The 20,623-nt window shown below is 37.6% G+C and overlaps 1 protein-coding gene and 1 pseudogene across 1 annotated transcript in view; one reads left to right on the top strand and one right to left on the bottom strand.

The window, feature by feature from the left end:
• LOC122240310 overlaps positions 1-20,623 on the top strand; it is a 152,453-nt pseudogene that overhangs the window by 89,623 nt on the left and 42,207 nt on the right.
• Positions 10,516-20,623, bottom strand: part of LOC102948753 (pyridine nucleotide-disulfide oxidoreductase domain-containing protein 1) — a 75,942-nt gene continuing 65,834 nt past the window's right edge. The window contains exons 14-16 of the transcript XR_006219815.1: positions 18,413-18,490; positions 16,361-16,491; positions 10,516-11,237 (exon numbers count right to left, since the gene is read on the bottom strand). The gene's annotated coding sequence lies outside the window, so the exon portion shown is untranslated. The remainder of the gene's footprint in view (positions 11,238-16,360; positions 16,492-18,412; positions 18,491-20,623) is intronic.

Here is a 20,623-nt window from a genome sequence, read left to right as displayed (position 1 = left end):
CCAGAGCCTTACCTTGTCTGATGCCTTTCTTTGGCTAATTGTACAGCATTAATGCTTTTCAGCTTCCTTCTGTTCATTCTCACTGATGTGTTTCAGTCAGGGCATCTCTGGTGACAGAGCCTGCATTTGCATTTTTTGCTTTATTCCACACCCCTCATAGTGCAACTGAGAGCTTGAATTCATAATAACCCCAGGTGCTAGAGGTGAATAGTTACCTAGATAATTTGATCTGTGTAGACGATGCTTGTCTTTCTGAAACATGTTTAGAGGCTTAGAATATCCATGTGATTGCTTCTGCAAGCCTCTCCTTTGGTCAAGTAGGCACAATGTTATGGGTATATCTTTTGTCAAAGAGATTGACCTTTGATATACTAAAGGGTTCTTTCTTTGGTCATAACACTGGAAACATAAGCTTCTTGCTTCTTGGATTCAGTCAACAAATAGACTTATTTATATTAGCTACTACTGCGGACAAGGAAGGCAAAAATGAATAAGACAAGGTCTCTACCTTTTAGCTGGCTTCAGGTTGGTGGGAAGATAGATAAGTAACCCAGCATTTCTAACTACAGCATGATCAGAGCTTTATGATGGAGGTGTGCATGAGGTACGGGGATGAAAAGTAGATCTCTGATTCTGATTCAAGAGGTGCCATTGGCCCAGGAAGGCAGAAGGGAGTGAGTGACTGTGTAGCATATGACTAAGCTAAGTTATTGGCCCAGGAGGCAGAAGGGAGTGAGTGATTGTGTAGCATATGACTAAGCCTAGACACTACAACGTCTTTCTCAATTAGGTTCCCATTTCTTTATGCATTCATGCACTGAACAAATATACAAGTACCAACCAGGTACTAGTCACTATACTAGGTCTTATTTGAAGATGTACAAGTCACCAGGGAGCTTGCAGCCTAGGGTGGTAGACAGAAAAATAAACATTTAAAATCCACCATAAATCCTGAGGCAGAAGCATGGGAAAGCTGACACTTCCTTAATTAAAGCCCGTTGAAGTGTTACGCTATGTAGAATGCTTTGAAGGGGCAATATCAATAACTTACTGTCTTGCCCCATTGTAGTCTGTGAATAGGTTGATTCAGTTCCACTGTGCAGTTTATCATCTAAAATCCCAGCAGTTAAAGGATCTGGAATATATCAAACTTTTTAAGGTCCCTGCCTGGACAGTCTTCCTAGTTCAGGAAGCAAATCATCTGACAGAGAGAGAAGTGAGAGTGTAGATGCACAATCTTTTAAAAATAATTTAGTAATGGTCCTACGTAACTGACCAAGAATTTACAGACTCTGTTCTTTCTGTAGAGATATTTCCTTGCTGCTCAACCAGTGAGCTTGCCAAGTTTAGAGGATTAATCTTTGACATTGTAAATAAACTCAAGTTGTAATTCAGTCGCAGGGATGAAGGGAACTTAGACTTGTTTTATATAAGGGAAAAATATTAAATGGATTTGTGGAAGAACAACTATGGCAGTCCGTATTGTCTCTGGTACCTTAGCACTGGACTACAAGGGACTACAAGGGACTCTCTAGGTCTTCTGATCCAATGGTCTTTTTTTTTTTTTTTTAATTCTAATATAGTTAACATACAGTATTAGCTTCAGATGTAAAATACAGTGATTTAACAATTCTATACATTACTCAGTGATAATCAAGATAAGTGTACTCTTAATCCCTTTCACCTACTTCACCCATCCCCTCCATCCACTCCCATCTAGTAACCATCAGTTTGTTTTCTATAGTTAATAAAGTGGTTTCCTTTTTTGTTTGTCTTTTTGTCTTTATTCGTTTGTTTCTTAAATTCCACATGTGTGAAAATATATGGTATTTGTCTTTTTCTGAAAAATTACTTAGCAATATATTCTCTAGATCCATCCATGCTGTTGCAAATGGCAAGATCTCATTATTTGTTATGGCTGAATAATATTCTATTCTATATATAATATTCCATTAAATACACACACACATACACACATGTACACACTACATCTTCTCTATCCATTCATCTATCAATGGACATGGGCTGTTTCCATAATTTGGCTATTGTGAGTAAAGCTGCAATAAACATAGGGCTGTGTACATCTTTTCAAATTAGTGTTTTTGTATTCTTTGGGTAAATACCCACTAGTGGAATTACTGGATCACAGGGTAGTTCTATTTTAATTTTTTGAGGACCCCCCCCCATACTGTTTTCCACAGTGGCTGCATCAGTTTGCATTCCTACCAATAGTGCTTGAGGGGTTCCTTAGTATCCGCATCCTCACCACCACCTCTTGATTACTGTGTTTTCTATTTTAGCCAATCTGATAGGTGTGATAGCTCATTGTGGTTTTAATTTGCATTTCTCTGATGATGAGTGATGTTGAGCATCTTTTCATGTGTTTATTGTCCAACGGTCTTATTTTATACATGAGAAGACTAAGACCTATAGTACCTGAGATGGTAGCAGATCCAGGACTGGAACCCATGTCTTTTGACTCATACTTCAAGACTCCTAATACTACACCATGCTACTGCTTGTCACATTCAGACTCTAGTTTTACTTGCAAGACTCTACTGTCAACTTCCTTCTACTCAGTTCTTTTCTGTCCCTCCCTATGGTGTACGTCAGCTGATTCAAGCTGCTTCCTGGCCTCCTGTCCATGCTACACATTTTCTGGCCTCTGAAACATCCCTCACACACTTCCCCTTCTCCATCAGGCTGGCATATCTTCATCTCTTTCTCCTTTCTGCCCCTTTTTTCTCCAAACCAGCTTCATACTCCCTCTTCCTGGAAGCCTTCTCTAACTAACTTCTTCTGTCTTTGAATGGTTCTTGGTTCTTCCTCTTTTCAAGCCTTTTTGTTGGTTTGTATTCACTGCTTTGTTGCTTAGTAAGCATTTTGACAGAAGTTAATATAGATATTTACATTCCATAAGAAAACTTAGATTAGGTGCTTCCTAAAGGTAAAACCTAGAACACGCAGGGGGCATTTTACATCATTGTGTGACTATAGCTGGGAATGGACAGTCTGAGAAAGGCAAATTACTTCTGTATTTGGGAAGAGGAAAGAACACTGCCTTCGAGGTGGGCGGGTATGGTGATCCTCTTAGAGGCGGGGGGTATTTGAAATGACTTCTTAAGATTATTTCCAGTCCTGGGACTCTATACCCTTTTGCACCAACTTGTATATACCAAAGCCTTAGCCTGATGCTGTTACCAATTTTGTGGCCTGTGTTGAAGAATAAGAAATCCTGCAACTAATAGGTGACAGATTGGTGTGTCCACTGCATGTTATGAAGAACAACAAAAGAGCTTGGTAAAAGGAACTTCCCACATGGAATGCATTGTTAGGTGGATCACCTGGCTGCCCTGTGGATGACTTCATTTACTGCCTGGAGATCTCTACCTCAGGGAAGGAAGGCCAAGAGCCCTTTTGAGCCAAGTTCAAATTCTCTTGCCTGATTGATACCTTGGTCAATGGTGTCATTAACAATGCTTCAATAGCCTGACTGGCCGATTTCAAAATGGGAGAGGTGATTAATGTCAGAAATCCAGTTGGGGAGAGCATTGAAGGGATGTCCCAGAAAGAAAAAATGGGGGAGGGGTCCACCTGTGCCCCCAGAGGCCCATCCACTGTCTGCAACCAAAGGGAAGATCGTGGGGATAAGAGTCTGATTTCCAGCCCTTTTTTGCTTTGGTGATTGCTCTCCATCTCCCTTCCCCTATCTCCTCCAACAGCACACATTCTGACACCTACAAGCTCATTACATGATGATGACCTATTTTTTCATCTTTTCCATGAGCATCAAACACATATCATCTTGCAAGCACATGTATTTTTTTTTTTTTTCCCTACCAATGCTGAGTGCCTTTGAAGTCCAATTTATTGTAGGGTTAAGCAGCCAGGTCTTGATTGTACCCTAAAATTGCTTATAATTTTGATGCCTCCAAACTATTTCCCAAATCTACCTTTTTTTCTACAGAAGGGTGTGGCACAACCCCTTTTTACTATCTTCTGTGGCAGAATGTGGAGAATAGAGAGGACTTGGGGAGCAATTCTCCGGGTGGGTTTCAGGAACGACTTAGTCCCTAGCTTCTAATTGCAGTTGGGCTGTATTAAAGTTGTACTCTACTCAGCAAAACTGAATTCAGTTTTTCCTTCAAGGTTTAGGGCCAATATGGCTTTACTGATTGCTCAGAATGGTCACTGAGAAGTTTCTACTTCAGTATTCAGACTTTTGAGGATATTTCCATTGTGGCCACTTACATCTGTGAATCCAAATGGGATTAGAAATGAAAATATCGTGCCTTAATCTAGGGAGTCAGGGCTGTGGCAGGCAGCTAACCCAAAGCATAGTAGTCTTTCTGAAATCATTCTGTAATAACTTCTACTTCCACATCTAACCATTCCCTCACCTGGCTTAAGTGGAATTCAGCATCTCCTTAAGTGATGGTCAGGGGGAAGAGAGGAAAATGGAAGATAAGCAGTGAAATCCTAAGAACATAGGGGCACCTGGGTGGCTTAGTGGGTTGAGTGTCTGACTTTAGCTGAGGTCTTAATCTTGCAGTTCATGAGTTCGAGCCCTGCAACAGGCTCTGTGCTGATGGATTGGAGCCTGGAGCCTGCCTCAGATTCTGTCTCTCCTTCCCTCTCTGCCCCTCCCCGACCTGCACTCTCTCTCTCAAAAATGAATATTAAAATAAAACAATAATAAATCCTAAGGATATAAATTGAGCCCAAGCAGAACTCAGCTCTTAAATACAATTCAAATTTGGATCCAATAGTCTTCTCTGCTCCAGGCTTCACTTTATCCCTTAGTACAATAGAGAGGAGCATCATACCTTTGAACACTCAGATTCATTACAGGAGGACGAGTCTGTGTGTCCAAAACAACCAGGAATGCAACCAACATTTCCTTAAAGTACAAGGAGAAAATGGAAACTAAAATTCCTACTTCTCTTTCTGGAGAGGCCAACAGTAGCATTCAATGTTGACCCATGCTGTTGGGCTGGAGACTGGCCTACCTATAGTCTGACTCCTTGTTAGCTCTTGTTATAGACTGTCTACAGCTGACTTCATTTGTTCTGTGTGTCTCCCACACATGACACTCACCACATATGCTTGCTGGGACTTGCCTCCAAACATTTATACTGGCCAGTTCCCTCCTCCCCCAACCTTAGGTACTGTCTTCCCATCCTCTCTGTTCAACTGTGCCCCTTTCCTCTTTGTATAACTGGTCCTAAAGTCTCTTCTCTGCCTTGTTGGTCTTAGCTGGCTCTTAGGACTCCATTACTCTATGGTTCCTCCACATATTTTTCGAAACCCAGTTTGAAATACACTATTAATGATTTCTGATCTGTTATTTAACTTTTGGCCTTGGCTCCACAAAGCCAAAATCAAGGGCACAGCTATTTAAAAATGTTGAAGCCTTGTAAAATATTCTGATGAGTTGAATACTTCTATCATATACCTTTTCTACATCCTCCACCTCCTCAATTTAGTTAACTACTGCCTTCCATTTCAACTATCTTTTTCTTGCAAATTCTCCTAAAAGAATTCAGTTATCTGTTTGTAAATATACTGAGAAGTATATTCCAAAGAGACAAAATCCTATGAAAATGTTTGGCTAATATTTCCATGTTTAAATTCCTTAAGAGAATTGACCAAAATAACTTTACCTGTCAGACATAATTTCCTAGAGAAAAATATGGACAAAAGAATAAATTCCATTATATAACTATTTAGTGGTTAGGGTTTAATCACTGGCAGCTGAGTTATTTGAATATGACTAATTTCTATCTATTCACAAATTATATTAATGATTACATAAAAATTTTGAGATGTTTGTTCATTAGAAAGGAAATTATATGGAAATATACTATGTACTGAGAATTTGTCATGAATTATCTCTGAGGTGATTTACATGCCTTATAGAATTAAATCCCCCCAGTACTATTGCAAGATAGGTATTTCATTACATCGTTTTAGGGAGGGAGAAAGTTGAGGTTTAGAGAAATAACTTGCCTGGAGTCATGCTTCTGGTTAAGCATTTTAACCGTCCCTGTGTTTAACCATTATGTCACACTGCTTCCTATGGGATTTTTTTTTTTTCAGGTTAAATATGTTTTATTAAATGAACCTCAAGGGTATTCGAGTATTCTGAACTTCTGGGGGAAGCATCTAGGTGATTCAAGTTCAATATGATTAGTTTATTATCTAATACAACTAATTAGGTATTAGAAATATTAAAAATTGATTACAATGAAAAAGGACAACGTGTGGCTATGGTTTCACATGTACTGAAATTTTTACACAAATATGTTGTAATGCCTTTAACAAAATTTTGAGGTGAAGAGTAGCACCAGCCCCATATTTCATAGATATAGTGATTAGGAATTACCCTTGCTTCAGGGTGCCTGGGTGGTTCAGCTGGCTAGGTGTTTACTCTTGGTTCCAGCTCAGGTCATGGTCTCATGGTTCATGAGTTCGAGCCTTGCATGGGGCTCTGTACTTCCAGGGAAGGGTCTGCTTGGGATTCTCTCTCTCTCCTCTCTCTGCCCCTTCCCAGCTCATGCTTTCTTGCTCTCAAAATAAATAAACTTAAAAAAATTATATAAAAAAAGAATTATCCTTGCTCATAGAATCAGCAAATGTATGTATGTGTGTGCATTGGGACTGGGGGCAGATGGGCAGGAAGAGTGGTGGTTGTGTGGATTCAGGCCAGAATTCAAACCCAGTTTTGGACTCCATAGCTTACAACCATAACATGGGAACTAAAACATTCCTCCTATTTCACTCAGTGTAGTCCAGGAGGCAGTTGCCTATAACATTATTTGCCAAAACTGGCATTGGTTTTGATGGGGTTTTGGAGTGGTGGGGGTCCAGAGCCAAGGGCCAAGAAAGAATTCTTGAGACATCTTTGGTGCAAAAAGGTGATTTTATTAGAGCATGGGGACAGGACCCGTGGGCAGAAAGAACTGTACTGGGGTTGTGAAGAGTGACTGATCATATACTATGGAGTTGGGGGAGGTAAAGGCAAAAAGGAGGCTTCCAAAAGGCCTTCATATGCTAAAGAGGACTCATAGGATACTGGAGGCCTAGCTATTGTCAAGCTAAGGTTGTTTTTTTCTCTAGCAAATCATTAACATTATGATAGTAGGGGGTTCCTGGAGAACTGTTATACTCTGTATTTGCCTCAAATTTTTGTCAATGGGCTACAGGTTATAAAGAAATTTAATGTTACCATTTCCTTCTTGCCTTTGTTCCCCACATCACTATGGAGGGTAGGGTGATGTTGGGACTCCAGGAGACTGAGTCCATAGGTTTCTGGAGATTAGGCTATTGATAAGATTGCCTTTGTCTTGTCATTTACAAAGACATTTAGAGATTTCATGTCCTGCATCTCTATCAGTGAACCAATTGTTTTCTGCTTCTCTTAGCTTTAGGGCAGCTAGGAGTGCCTGAGGAATGTCACACATATCCCATGGGGCAGGGGGGGGCGGGGGTGTTTGCAGGGTGTCAGCTTGCCTTATGCATCCTCATCAAAAGAACTGCATCATTCTTAAATCCCAAAGTTTATATCAAGGCTTCTTAGATGCTAGTAAGGTACAGTGAAAAAAAAAGTTTCTAGACCAGCAGACCTGGGATCAAGCCTTGTTTCTATCACTTTCTTTATAACCATACACTGAATTTCTTTTGAGCCTCTTTTATTTTTTTAAATGTTTGTTTATTTTGTGAGGGGGGCGGGGGAGAAGGGGCAAGAGAAGGGGAGAGAGAGAATTCCAAGCAGGCTCCATGCTCAGTGTGAGGCAACACGGGGCTCAATCTCAGGATCATGAGATCATTACCTGACCCGAAATCAAGAGTCGGATGCTCAACAGACTGGGCCACCCAGGCACCCCTGAGCCTTGTTTAATATATAAAAGAGGTATACTCCTCTCTGCCTTACAGGACTCATAAAAATTCAGTGTAATGATTTACATATGAAGGCACTTAGTAAAATGAAAGAAGATGACTTTATACAATTGCTAGTTTTTATTATAACAGTAAAAAGAAAGAAAGAAAGAAAGAAAGAAAAGAAAAAATAAAAGAAAAGAGACTTTATATGTTCTCACATCAGAACAGGTGAGGCCAACAGACCAACAGACCAAAATGGGCACCCTTCCTGTGCCAGTGCAGGTGGCCCCAAGGGGCTGACCCATCTAACCTCAGGAAGGAAGAAAGCCTGATTGGGGTCCTGGTGTATATAGGAGACATTAGAAGCTCTGTTAAGTTCAAGCCAGCTATGACTTGAACCTAAATCTTAAGACTCCACTTTAAAATAGGGCATTTTAAATGAAGTTCTGTTTTCAAAGGACTTTTTAATACTTAAAATTTTGAAAATCAAAGGAAATTAAGCAAAGTAAGAAACCCAGAGGATGGCAGATAAAGCGAAGTGAGACAAAAAGACTATTATGACCATTAAAAAATATAGGACCAACAAGGTTGGGCAGGTATGTAAATACTTAAGATTGACAAAGTGGTAGAGAAGTAGGAGTGTTATGAAAGAAAGGAAAACAGCAATTCTAACCTTAGAGATAAGAAAGGCGTGGAGAACTGTTGTCAGGCAGAAAGAGATTCTAAAATAATAAAATAAGCCACAAAGCACAATATACAACATTGAGGAAAGGCACTGTATAACTGAACACAATGTGGCTTTTTACTACTGCGGAAACATTAGGTGGTAGAAAAGTGAAACCGTTTAAAGAAATTTTTCGAAGTTTCTTTCCAGAGGTGGCAAACGGCGAAATAGTAAAAATATTAAAGTATAAGCATATTGAGAAAAAAAAAAAAAAAAAAGAAAGAAAGAAAGAAAGAAAGCCAAAACCCGATAACTGGTGACATTTAAAATACCGCCTCCCAAACAACGGGCCTGTAACTTGTAGAGGAGTCCAAGTTTGCAGAAACGTCCCCAAGGATGAACCGCGGACATTGTACATCAAATTTTCTCTTGTGGCCATCTGCAGGAACAAAGCGTCCATCTCACTGGGGTGAGAGCGGCGAGACCCTGGTGCAAGACAGACGCTCAGCAAAGGCTTCCCCCCACTCCCGATCGGACTTCTCCCCAGACCCCGCCGACCCGCCTCCCAGGCCAGGTCTGCCACTGCAAGTCCAGCCCCTGACCCCTCAAGGCAGCCCTCCCAGTCCCGCATCCCTAGCTCAGTCCCGCAGGCCGCCGCCCCCAACACGGAGCTTCATTCATTGACCCGGGCAGAGCGGGGCGGGCGAGCGAGACGAGCTCGGGCAACGGGCGTGTGAGGCTCCAGGCGGGGATACCCGGGCAAGTGCTTACTCTGGGTGTCCGTTAAGGAGATCATGGCTCCAGCGGTGAGGGCAGCGGCGATAGCACCCTGCAAGAGCCCAGGGGACGAAGCAACGCGGAAAAAAAAAAAATAAAAATAATAAATAAATAAATAAATAAATTAATAAATTAAATAATTAAAAAAACCCGGTAGGCAGCCAAGGGTACAGCCCGAGCATCTACAGAACACTCGAGCCCCCCTACAAGAGCTTCAAGACTGCTTCCCATTGGCGAAACCCTCTCAATAGCAACCAATCATCCATAGTCTTGTTCGGTGCTACACATGGTGGCCACACCCCTTCACCAATTAGAGAAGAGTGTTACTTGCAATTGGTTGAGGAGACCAAACCGGAGGGCGAATGCTCCCAGCTGGAGAAAAAGGGAAGCTTGGTAGGGGGAGGTTTTGTTTGGAGAGCGGCTGAAAGCCTACTGTTCCTGAGCTGGGCTCTTTGAGGTCGGAGACCTAAGAAGCAGGGGGTGGGGGTGGGGGTGCGGGTGGAGGGGCTGGAGGGTGGAAGGGGTGGAGGGTGGATGGGTGGGAGAGGATCTGGGGTGATTCGGCTTTGAAAGGGCAAATCTTTTCTTTCTCCTTACTGAGGGCGAGGGCGGTCTATCGCGGATCACTTCCTTTCACCAATATACTGGCAGGAGAGAAAAGGGCGTTAATCCTCGCCCATCTCTAGTGGAACTCGGGCCTTTAGGGGCACCTTGGACTTTCTACTCCTTTTTATCTCCAACCTTTCCCATGCAGGAAGTTTGGTTTCCAAAGTCTGTTTACTGGCAACCACCATTTATTGTGAACGGTACAGGGACCACGCAGGCATAGTGGAGGATTGCTGTTGTCTTTAAGAAGCAGTTGGTGGGGAGAGGAGGGGTGTGTTTCTGATTTAGCCTGTAGTACCTCAAGGGTATTTACTCCAACATAAATGATTGGCTGTGACCCCATACAACATTTACTGTGGCTGCTGTCAAAGTTCAGAAATAGCAGAAAACCAATGAATCATTGATGTAGCAATTAGTAAAGTTTGTTGAGCATCCACCAAAGAACAGCTGGGGAACCAGGAGCACTCAAGCCAAAACAGAATTAGGCGCAGGGCTATGTTGTTACAAAGCAGCTTGGGGAGAAAGAAGTCTAAGGATTTTTTTTTTTTTTTTTTTAACACTGATAAGAATATTTACATTTTCTTAAGTGATAGGGAATTGGTTAGTTGTTACCTCATATCAACTTTGGGAAACAGTTTAAGTTGTGCTTATGATTTCCACGGGAGTAAACAAGTAATTATCCAGGTGAAGTTAGTCTTACAAAATAAGCTAAATTAAGCTTTGTATGACAAAACTGGTTTGTCTGCCAGGGAAGTTTCAAGGCTCGTCTCTGTTGGTTTTTTATTTTAACAATTCCCCCCTTTTGATTATTTTCTCATGTACCCAGTCTGAAGAACCACATATTTGTTTTTGCCATTCGTTGAATAATCAGCCTGAGGGCCATGTAGTCACCGTCTTCATCATTTATGTGTTTATTGTTTATTTCCTCTGGTAATCTGATCCTGATGGATACCATTTGGCATATGAGTGGCTGCTGGCAGGCATTTAAGAACCCTTAGGAGTAGACAACATATTAAAGAAGTATATATGATGACTTAAGGAGAACCATAGCCAAAGACTGAAAAATTCCCCAGAGCAGATTCCCAGGTGTCAAGATTTAACCGACTAAATAAATCAAATGATTTGCAATTTTTAAAAAGTTATTTACATAAGCATAACATGATGTATTAACAGTCACATCCTCATGATGACTTAGGACTGGATGAACGTGAGGATGTTTTATTTTAGGAGGCAGTGTTGCGGATGAACTTCCACCCCAGTTAGGCCTCTTTATGATGTGAGCAGTCAAGTAATTTAATAAGAGAGATTTCTGTGGAAACGAAAGAGAAACAAAGGTTAATAGTTCAAGGAAATTATAAATTCACTGAGTTTGGAGGGCAGCCAGTTGAGAAAATTTATAAATATTGGGTTCAAAGCATCTTCAGATGGAGTGAGGGCAGGAGTGGCAGTTGACAGATTTTCCTGGTTTGCAGTTTGAATGTCTCTGGTATCTTGCTGCGTGACCACAGAGCAACAGACACAACGACTGGCCTCACATGAGCTGTTTTGGTGGTTTCTCTGAAGTTTATATTCAGTTGTCCAGCTTTACCTTGCATGGCTTTGAGAAAAGGGCAACTTTATTTCCATAGTGATTCCAGGTGAGAAGAGTGGGAGGAAACTGGAAATGTTAGTTTGGAGAGTTCTAGTCAAGTATTGGAGGAAACTAGAAGAATTCAGGATCCAGTTCATTTTGTTCTTATTTTTATCAAAAATAACCACGGTAAGACTAGCTTGTTTGCAAATTAAGTCTAGTTTCAAAAATTTGGCCTGATTATTTACATAAGTGCAGCAAAAATAGTGACTGACCATATAGGCTCTTTTAAATCTGCTCTGCTGGAACTTTTCATAAGGAATCTTAGATTGAACTTTTCAAGTCTTTTTAGGTTGAGAAGCTAACATTAGGACATTTCTAATTGTGTCCTAATACAAAGAGAAGAGTCAGTTGAGCTTATGTAAATACATGTATTGTCATGAAAAATAAAGATATTCAATATGAATTTCTGAATTCTGGAGGGATCAGGGAGGGAGAAAAATATACATGTTTCAACCTTTGTTTACAAAATTATATTTTACTGAAGTGCTGCTGTAAGCTGTAGGTAGCTTAGAAGAGAGGAGAAAACGGGACCCTTTAAATCTGGACAACAAAACATTAAGGAACCAGCAGTGTTTTAAATGAAGTCATAAAAAAATTATAATCATCGTCATCAGTTCAGTCTCTTATAATTCTTGTTTTGCTTCAGCTTAGGTCAGCAGCTTTACGTATCAGTTTGAAATTCTTACCCATTCAGTGTTATGATCTTAAAGTTATGAGAAACCTGTACTTGTCAGTCTTTTCCATGAATTTCCTTGTAAATGAAGCACTTTTATAGGAACACTTTTGTGAGAGAGCAGAGTAAAACAATCACTGCCAGAGAGTGAAAACAAATTAAAAAATAGCCATGGTTAAAGATCTGGTGAGAGTTCATACACATACATACACATGCACACGTGCAGACATGCAATTGAGAAATAAAATTGGTTATTTTTATGATATATGATATTTTAAGATAAAAGCTGGAATTATGACTAGAATTATGACTATAACAGGAAATGTCAGGTATTTAGGAATTTCAAATAATTTTGAATTAATTATTTAATATATCCTATATATAAATTATGATCTAAGGTAAAACATTATTTGACAGTGTTTCCCATGCAATTTAATATATCAAATAAGTCTACATAAATTAACATTCCTCTTTTTACTTTATTTAGAAGTTGATTTGGGGAAGTTTGTTTAAAATGTCAAAAGATTTAAAACATTTGGTCAAATAGGATCATAGGTCACTCTGAAAGAATACTTAGGTACCCATTCAACCAAAATAACAATTAAAAGATTCCAAAGGCAAATACAAAAATCTACATAGTTATAAAAAATTGAGCTCTTGTAATAGAGAAGACTCAGTTTTTCTAAGTAATCCAAGATGTGATGAAGAATTACACAAAATTATTTTCATAAGACCCAGATCTTTGTTTCATAAATAGATTACCTTAAAGGTACAGAAAAAGTTTTATTTATAATTTCTTAGGAAGAACTGATCAATACTCAAAACAAAACAAAACTTTGTCCTTTTAACAGAAAACCAAATTCTAATTTTGTACCAGTATACTTTTGATATTAGCACTTTTTTTTTAAACTTAAATAAATCCATTTCACTTGTAGCTAGACCATACATAAAATTCTTTTCTCAAGATTTCCAGTTTTGCCCCATCTTTTTTTTTTTTTTTCTTTTCCTCATTCTGGAACAATTATTTTACTTGAGGACGAAATCGCTTTATTTGTTTCCCTTACCAAACACCACCACCACCACTACTAACAAAAACCCATGCCCTTCATTTCTTTCCTTGTCCAAAAAACACATTCTATTTTCCTTTCCTACTTTTCATATGAAGTCGTTATCTTTCTCCTGTATTATTTCTATTAGCTTTAAATTACATCTATTAATTAGGATTTTTAATGCTTATAATCTTGAATTCCTAGTAAAAACTAAGAAGTAAGTAATTGTGGACTGGCAAATTTATAAATACACAATTATAAAAACTTTTTAGAGATACGTGTTTTGTTTTTTTTAGATACATTTTTTTATAGTATGTTTATTAGTGTGGCAAAGGACATAGTTATTAACAGACCCAAGTATCGTCTCTCTGTAAAAATTAAAAAGGCCAAAAGTTGGGGTTGTTCTAATGAATCCTCGGCTACTAAAGCTTGAGTGACTCTTTTGAGACTGTCTGAGCAAGCAAGGCTAGGGTAAAAGAATGTTGGCAGGTGCTAATAGAAAGAATGTAGTGATTTCTCGTAAGTAAAAGGATAGTTGCCATAGCTTGAATTTATTGGAAGAGTTTTCCTAGAAGATGAAGAACTAGATTTAGGTTACCTTGTAGCAGATGATACAAATGGCAACAAATTAAACATAACTAAGAACCTTGCATAGTAGTGCAAGGGAGGTGCTTAATAAAAACCATTCACTCTGAGGTAGATTTGAGGCAGTGTAGTAGTACTGAGGGACTGCCATGATGGGAACCAATTCAGAGAGCTGACTTAAATGTATTTAAATGGCATTTCCAAAACACTGATTTGCTCAGGTCAGTTTTAGTTGTAACTCAGATGTGATAAAAAGTACATTGAATCACATAGCTTAAATACACAATTAAATTAAATACACAATTAAATACACAATTATAAAAACTTTTTAGAGATATGTTTTTAACTTTTTTTAGTTCTTATTAGCTTCAGGGAAAAATTATTAGTTGAGGTTGTATGTCTTTAGTAATTCTCTTATATCTGCTGATTCCTCATTTTAACAAAAAGAGCAATACCCAAGCTCCAAACTCCCAGTAGGCAAAAAATATCATTGGTTACATTTATCATTTATTACAATTATAGGTGTGGTTACTTTTTACTTATAGCAATGACTGTTTTGTTTTGTTTTTTCCTCATTTCTGGTAGTGATGTATAGTTTTATTTCAGTAGGAGTTTAAATAAAGTTAGTTTCCTTAAATAAAATATTAGCAATACTACAATACAGAAAAAAAAGAAAGCCCAAAGTAGATAAACTTATGTTTAACATTTAATGATTCAGTATATTTATTATCTCATTGGGAAATAATTTAGATAGTCAACGAATATTCATTATTTAATTTAACTTAGTCTGTACTTTTCTGTATGGGAAATAGGTTCAAGAATTCCTACACTTACATTAACGGATTATAAAGGCTTAGGGCAGAAAGCTGCCCACAGGGCTAAAGCTCCCAAGGTTAGCTAGCTAGAACAGTAACCGGTTATCCTTAAAGCTGCATGCTCCATCAATCTTAAACTTTAAAGATAACTGCTAATTAGTTGTATTGCCTACAGGATACTACTTTCCATCTGGTGACACTAATATATTATTGTGCTTTGATCACAACTTCAAAAGCCACTTGCCCCCCCAGACTCTTTGCTTCCACAAATTAATGACTACTATCTGATTGTTTCTTTCTGCACATTCACCACGTCTGTAGTCTTGAGAGGTCAATAAATATGGAGATGAAAGGAGACAGAAATCTCTGTTTGGGGCTGTTGTATCCTTCTAGATATTAGCCTCTCTCGTTTTCATTTCTGCATTTACTCTCTTACCAGACCAGAGAGAACTTAGGATTCCTGATAGGCAACATTTCTGTTATTTACATTTATTTAAATTATTTGTTTTTAACAGTTAAGCTTGGATTAAACATTAAACACCTAACCATCAGGGCGCCTGGGTGGCTCAGTCGGTTGAGCATCCGACTTCGGCTCAGGTCGTGATCTCATGGTTCATGAGTTCGAGCCCCTCGTCGGGCTCTGTGCTGACAGCGCGGAGCCTGGAGCCTGCTTCAGAGTCTGTGTCCCCTCTCTCTCTGCCCCACCCCTGCTTGTGTTCTGTCTCTCTCTGTCTTTCAAAAATGACTAAACATTAAAAAAGAAAAAAAAAAAAAACACCTAACCATCATCCTAAGTTATTTTTCTTGTTGGCAAATTTTGAAGACATGCTTGCTTATATTAAGCCAACAAACTTAAACTAGGTTTTACTTATCAAAAGTTATATCAGGTCAGGTGAACTTGAAAACATTTGGGTTAGTTTTTATATTTTTGAGGGTTTCAAGAGTACTTCATTTATAAGGACTTATTTTTTCTTTAAGCCAATTAAATAGCTCCTTACACATTAGTTATGGCAATACCACCTGGAGTTAGAAAACTATCACACATCTATAACATGTATAGATAGACAAATATATAGACAGAGGCAAACAGATCTTATAACTTTTGTTTAAAAAAAGGCATGAGCTGATAGCCATAATAATGCAAAACTCATTAGTTTATAAAAGAATAGTTGGATCCAAATTGTGTTTCTGGCATCAGATGGGCTAAGTTGAGGCTACCTGCTCAGATAGCAAAGCAAAGTTTGTTTGTTTGCAAGCTGTAAGGATCTTTTAGAAGCTTCTGCTTAACAAAGAATGCATTCCATTGTCTCTGAGAGGTTTGAAATCCTCTCTTGTCAAAGGCACAGCTTAAGATACACTTCAAGTTAAAGTTGCCCTACAGTGACCACTACAATTCTATAAGTTCACCCATTTTCCAAAAAGGCACAAAATCCTGATCCATAGACCAACCAGGTAGACCACATCTTTGCCTTTAGATTCCCTAAGAGTTCATTTGAGGCGCTCTGTTTTCTAAAAGCTGTTCTCAAACACAGGGAACCATGTGTTTCCCCGCCCTCTTCCCTTTGGAATAGAATAAGATGATTTAGGTAAATAAGCTTCAACAAACAAAATACGGGTATGCAAATTAAAGTCAGCTCAAAATGGAGAGAACAGAGCTCAGCTATAAGAGAGACTTACCTTCAAACTCTAGAGTAAATGAGAAAGCACTGAACTCAGTAGACTCTGGGTTCCATCACCATAGGGGCCTCAGTTGAGGAGGAAGGGGAGGTAAGGGGTATTTTCTTTGGATCCCATTTTGACGCCACAAACTGTCAAAAGTTTAGAAATAACAGAGGTAAAACTAATGAATCATTGAAGTAGTAATTAGTAAAAGTTTATTGTGCACACACCAAAAAGACAGTTTGCAAACCAGGAGCTTTCAAACCAAAACATGGAAGGAAGCTCAGAGGTATATTGTTAGAAAGTGGTTTATATAGTGAGAAATTCCTGCCCTCAAGCGTCTTCTACTTGTTCATATGTATGTACTACTAAATTTTAGTCATTCACAGGTATTTGAAGTTCCTTAATTACACACCGTATGTTTCCCCCACTTCTGACCTTTTCATGTTTTCGTCTGAAATCTAATCCCTCCATAGAATAGGAGTTCCTCTTTTAAGATTGAATTGTAACTCTTTAAAGCAAGTATTGAATGAAACGTTGAATGATTAATTTGAGTATTTATGTCGATGGATTTTGCCTAATCTGGGACATTTGAATCTGTTATTTATAAGATAGGTTTTGCCATCTCAATTTTACAGACAAGGAAAGAGGTGAAGAGGAACAGGTTAAGTTTGCTAAGATCATACAATAATTTCTTGCTAAAATTCAATACAGTTGAGTTAATAAAAAAAAGCCTCAAAGCTTTGGTCTTTTTTGCTAATCATTTTGTATGTGGTGTTTAAGTATCATTGGTGTTATACTTGTTTATGTGATTTTGGACACTTCTCTGAAATCTGGAGAATTCTCAGTAAAAATTAGTGTGGGAATAACCATGTAGTCATTTTAAAAGTCACTATAATATATGGTTTACTTTCTAACATTTTTTTGTGCTTAATAGTGACAAATTATCATTGGTTAGGTTTAAAAATCTTGCTATGATTTTTCTTTCATTTTTATAAAGAGGTTTGAATCTCCAATTCAGTTTTAGAATGGCATCCATTTCAAGTTAGTGGAAATGATTACATTGTATAGTATATTCTGTTTTATTTCTAATTGCCTGCTCTTTGAAAAAAAAATTTTTTTTCTCTGTACTTTCAACTTTGCTGTGAACCTTAAACTGCTCTAAGAGGAAAGTCTTAATAAAAATAAAGAAAGATAAATTATAAAAATATTTGTTTTGGTGTGCCTGGGTGGCTCAGAGTTAAGTGTCCGATTATTGATTTCAGCTTAGGTTATGATCTCATGGTTTGTGAGTTCCAGCCCTGCATCAGACTCCATGCTAGTAGTGTGGGGCCTGCTTGGGATTCTCTCCTTCTCCTTCTTTCTCTTTCTCTGCCTCTCCTACACTCTCTCTCTCTCTCTCTCAAAATAAATAAATACACTTTAAAAATGTGAAATATATATTTGTTTTAAAAATTCTGAGTTTTGTTTTGTTTTGTTTTTTTTATTGTGGTAAAACATATATACCACAATGTACCATTTTAACTAATTTTAAGTATATAGTACAATGGCAGCAATTCACATTATTGTGTAACCATCACTAGTATCCATCTCCAGAACTTTTTCATCATTCCAAACTGAATTTCTGTATCTATTATACAGTAATGCCCCCTTATTCCCTTTCCTCCAGTTGCTGGTAACACTACTCATATTCTGTCCATATGAAGTTGACTACTCTAGGTACCTCATATAAGTGGACTCATGCAATATTTGTCCTTTTGTTTCTGGCTTATTTCCCTTAGCATAATGTCTCTGAGCTTCATCCATTTTGTGATATATATCTTTTTAAGGCTGAATAACATTGCATTGTATGTATATACCACCTTTTGTTTATCAGTTTGTCAGTGTACATTTGGGTTGTTTTATCTTGTGGCAGTTGTGTAGGACACTCCTATAAACATTGGAGTACAAATGTTTTTGAGCCTCTGCTTTCAGTTCTTTTGGATATATACCTAGAAGGAGAATTGCTGAATCACATGGTATTTCTGTGTTTACATTTTCAAGAACTGTCATATTATTTTCCATACTCACTGTTTCATTTTTTTATTCCCCCAAGCAATGCATAAGGGTTCCAAGGAATGATATGTTTTTTGACAGAATTCTAGGAACCTAAGAAATCATAAAGTAGAAAACATAAGTCACTCCTAGTCTCACTACTCAGATTAATATCACAATATAAAGATATATTATTTTTCCACAAACATTTTAGTTTGCAAAGAGTTTTTATTATGTTTTTTTATTTGTTGTTGACATATAATTAACATATAATGATATTATTTCCAGGATTGCAACATGATAACTATAGTCACTACGTATCACCATATGTTGTTATAATATTATTTATATTCCGTATGCTGTACTTTTCATCTCCAGGACTTATTTTACAGCTGGAAATTTGTACCTCTTAATCCCCCTCCACCTATTTCACCATTTCCTCCACCTCTCCACCTTCCTCCCCTCTGCCAACCACCAGTTTGTTCTCTGTATTTCTTTTCATTTTTTTTTTAACATTTCACCTATAAGTGAAATCATATGGTATTTGTCTTTCTCCGAGTTATTTCACTTAGCATAATACCCTTTATATATATATATATATATATATATATATATATATATATATATGTGTGTGTGTGTGTGTGTGTGTGTGTGTGTGTGTTGTTGCAAATGGCAAGAGCTCATTCTTTTTTATGATTAATATTCCATTGCATATGTATATCACATCTTATCCATTCATCTGTCATTGGACATGGGTTGCTTTCCTATCTTGGCTATTGTAAATAATGCTGCAGTGAACATAGGGGGGCATATATCTTTTTGAATCAACAATTTCATTCTCTTCATACCCAGAAGTAGAATTGCTGGATTATATGGTATTTCTTTTTTTAATTTTCCGAGGAATCTCCATACTGTTTTTCATAGTGGCTGTACCATTTTACATTCTCACCAAGAGTGCACCAAGGGTCTTTTTCTCCATATCTTTGCCAACACTTGTTATTTCTTGTGTTTTTGATACTAGCTATTTGGACTGATGTGAGGTGACACTCCATTGTTGTTTTGATTTGCATATCTTTGATGATTTGTGATGTTATGCATCTTTTCATATGTCTGTTTGCCATTCTGTCTTCTTTGGGAAAATGTCTATTCAGGTGTTCTGCCCATGTTTTAATTGGAGTGTTTGTTTGTTTTTTGGTGTTGAGTTATATAAGCTTTTTATGTATTTTGGATATTAATCCCTTATCAAATTTATCATTTGCACTTATCTTCTATCATCCACTAGGTTGTCATTCATTTTGTTTTATTGATGGTTTCCACTGCTGTGCAAAAGCATTTTATTTTGATGTAATTAGCATTTGTAATTTACATTTGCATTTTTTTCCTTACCTAAGAAGATATATCCTTAATTAGGTTGTTAAGGGCAATGTCCAAGAGATCACTGCCTATGTTTTCTTTGAGGATTTTTGTGGTATCAGGGCTCACACTTCATTCTTAATCCATTTTGAGTTTGTTTTAGTATTTGGTGTAAGAAAGTGGTCCAATTTCATTCTTCCTCATGTATCTGCCCAGTTTTCCTAACCATTTATTGAAAAGACTATCTTTTCTCGATTGTATATACTTGCTTCATTTGTCGTAAATTAACCGTATAGATGTGGAGTTATTTCTGGGCTCTCTATTGTGTTCCATTGATCAGTGTGTCTGTTTTGGGACCAGTACCATACTGTTTTGGTTACTGAAGTTTTAGAATATATCTTGAAATCTGAGATTGTAATAACTCCAGTTTCGTTTCTTCTTTGTCAAGATTGCTATTTGAAGTCTTCTGTGGTTCCATACAAATTTTAGGATTATTTGCCCTAGTTTTATGAAAAATGCCATTAGAATTTTGATAGGGATTTCACTAAATCTGTAGATTGCTGTGGACATTATGAACATTTTAACAATGTCACTTCTTTTAGTCTGTGGGCGGAGAATATTCCCATTTATTTGTGTTTTCTTCAATTTCTTTTAGCAGTGTCCTGTAGTTTACAGGTCTTTCACTTTTTTTGCTTAGGTTTATTCCTAGGTATTTTATTCTCTTTGGTACAGTTGTAAATGGAATTGTTTTTATAATTTTTCTTCTACTTCATTATTAGTGTATATAATTGCAACATATGTCTATATATTAATTTTGTATCCTGCAACTTTATTGTTCTAATAGTTTTTCAGTAGAGTCTTTAGAGTTTTCTATATATAGTATAGAAATCTACA

Source organism: Panthera tigris, chromosome B4 (genome assembly GCF_018350195.1).
Source record: "Panthera tigris isolate Pti1 chromosome B4, P.tigris_Pti1_mat1.1, whole genome shotgun sequence".
Lineage (NCBI taxonomy): Eukaryota > Metazoa > Chordata > Mammalia > Carnivora > Felidae > Panthera > Panthera tigris.
Note: the sequence above shows the minus strand (reverse complement) of the source record. Positions and strands in the feature narration are given on the sequence as shown.